This window comes from Hevea brasiliensis, chromosome 3 (assembly GCF_030052815.1).
Source record: "Hevea brasiliensis isolate MT/VB/25A 57/8 chromosome 3, ASM3005281v1, whole genome shotgun sequence".
NCBI lineage: Eukaryota > Viridiplantae > Streptophyta > Magnoliopsida > Malpighiales > Euphorbiaceae > Hevea > Hevea brasiliensis.
Window position 1 is genome coordinate 96,515,975 of NC_079495.1, and position 2,892 is coordinate 96,518,866.

At 41.5% G+C, this 2,892-nt stretch overlaps 1 pseudogene; it reads right to left on the reverse strand.

Moving 5' to 3' along the window:
• On the reverse strand, window positions 1-2,010 carry LOC131178694 (L-type lectin-domain containing receptor kinase IV.1-like; annotated as a pseudogene).
• Window positions 2,011-2,892: the final 882 nt, after the last annotated feature.

Genomic DNA, 2,892 nt, shown 5'->3' on the forward strand with positions numbered 1-2,892 from the left:
AAAGAAAGAAAGAAAATCAGCGGCCCCCTGAAAGAAGGGACCCTGCTACAGAAGATGAATGCGAGAGTGCCATGTTCATGGAAAATTCGCTAAAACCTTCAGGGCGTGCAAATGTTAGGCCACTCGCAGAGAGGCCAAGCGATGACAATTCTGGAAGAGGAATATCACACTCTAAGAATTGCAGAACTTGGCGCATGCTTGGTCTAGCTTCAGGAACTGCATGTGAACACAATAAACCAAGTTTTAACACCAATTCCACCTCTTCTGGTGCATAATTTGGACCCAAATTTGGATCGCTGGCCTCAAGAATTTCACCTCTGACCCAGAAGGAAAACACCCAATCAAGCAAGATTACATCGTCTGCTTGTTCTCTTCGCTCTATTGGCCTTCTACCACAAGCAACCTCAAGTAAAAAGGCACCAAAGGCATATACATCAGTCTTTGTTGTGGCCTTTCCAGTTCGAGTGTGTTCAGGAGCGAGATAACCAAAAGTACCAACAATATGAGTAGTTTGAGGATCTGTTCCATGGTCATATAATCTAGCAAGGCCAAAATCTCCCAATCTTCCATTCAATTCACCATCAAGCAAGACATTGCTAGCCTTGACATCTCTGTGAATCACAACTTGCTCCCATTCTTCATGCAGATAATACAGCCCTGAAGCTACACCTTTTATGACTTTAAATCTTTGGCTCCAATTCAGGGTGACCCTTGGTTGGTCATACAGGTACTTGTCCAGACTTCCATTGGGCATGTAATCATAGACCAAAAGTAGTTCTCCTTCGCGCCGGCAATAGCCCAAGAGCGTCACTAGCTTACCGTGACTAAGCAGAACAATACTAACAATTTCTGCTACAAAAACCTTCATTCCTTGTCTTGTTTCATGGGACACCTTTTTTACTGCAATCTCAATCTTGGAAGATGGCAACACCTCTCTATAAACCCTACCAAATCCGCCACTACCCAATAGTTCCTTGTCTCTAAATCCTTTAGTGGCGATGTACAAATCCTTGTATTTGAATCTGTGAGGCCCATAGTCAAGCTCCCAATCTTCAAGCACTTCTGCAAACTTCCGTTTCCATCTTATGAAATAAACTAAACCTGATATTACTATGAAAACCACACTTACAGAAATTGTGGGCACCCCAATGGTTAGAAATTTTGATCTCTCCTTTGGTCCAATTCGCGGAAGCTTAGGAAGTTGAGCAAGATCTAGTGCTTGAGCTTGGCCATTCATCTTATAGCTCCAACCCAATACATAATTAGATGTTAGGACAGAGGCTGTAGATGATGAGAAACCAACGTACATGGTATCTTGCAGGAATGGTGACAGATCAAGAACTACAGACAGAAGTGGAATACTGGGTTTACCAATATTAATCGGGGCTAAAGTGACGTTAAGTTGCTTTGTTGCACCATCATATTCCACCCAAATTTGCATTGGATGGCTGCTAGCAAGGGTCAAGTTTGTGAGCCTACCGCTGGAATTAGTATAATATCCTGCTGGGGCAGCTTCAGAAGACCTTAACCCATTAATATCTATTCCAACATGATTATCATTGATATCACCGAATTCACTGCCATAGCTATAGATGGTGTCAAGCTCCACTGCAACAACATGGTTGGTATCATTACCATTGTTGGTTTCATTAAACAGCCCAAGGTACTGGCCGGCAAAAGATCCAGGGAGGCCTTTTGTTGGTGCAATCACAAAGGCAATCCCTTGACCAATAACACTTGCAATTTGAGGTACGATAGCAAAGACAAAGGTAGTAGAAAAGGTGAAAACAGAGCCATTTGAGTTCTTGAAAGTTATTGGGTGTGGAAAAAGGCGTGACCCTTTTGCTGCCTGGTGTGATTGGTAAGCCTCAGAAGGCCGCTATAGGTGATCTCAGCCGTACCATCAAGGCTTAGATTAGCAGATCGAAAGCCATGGTAGAGGAAACTGAGATCGTCGGAAGCTGCTAAGCAGACCAAGAGGGACACCAAAAGGACTGCTTTGAATAACATGTCTTTTGCCCTCGCATAAACCAAATTTCTTCTTTTAAAATGTTTTTTTTAACCCTCTTAGGCTGCTTGCATCTGACCATGAAATTCGCAAAGGTAGCAAGCAGCGAAAATGGGTAGAGTAGTCAATTCCACGAGGCAACACTACATTAATTCCATTGACCTTTTTTTCCACGTTTCAGCTAATCTGTCAGTTATGCCGCGAGCACAAACATTGAAGTTTCTTGGGTACTAATAATTCTGACGTCAGATGCCATTAAGTTACAGGACACTACATTATTATTGATGTTGCATTTCACTCTAAAGGGTGCATTAGCTTTAGATAGTTATAGAGATTAAAGTTAAAATTGATATTTTACTCTGCAGTCGACGCTCACTCTGCTTAATATTTTTCCAGCCGCAGAGGAGTTATTTTCTTGAGCAACTGCTTTCTTCCTCGCAGGTTTAACGTCGATTATTTAATTGTTTTACTATCTTTTCTAAATTTAAAATCTAGAACTCCGCATGTGTTAGTAATAGTGTGGACCTTGTTAGAAATTGTGTTAATTTAAATTTTTGAGATTAATAAATGAAGATTTGTATAGTATTTAAATAGTTTGTAAATGAGGTAACAGGGTTGAGCTGGGTTCCCTTGATTTTAGTTTTTGAAAATTTCTAGGCTAAGTTGGCCCGAAATGAAATTACAACAGTTTGATTTAAATTATTTTATATGCATATTGGGCCTAAATTGTGGCCCTGGTTATGGATTTGAGGAATAATTAGGCTTACTACGGGCCTCGGGGGCTTTAAGCTGGTCCAGGTCCTAGTGCCGGTCCGGCCCATAGGTTGGGTCGTGACACCTTGATTCACAAATGGCCTCAATCAATTTCTCCTTGTCTTCACCCT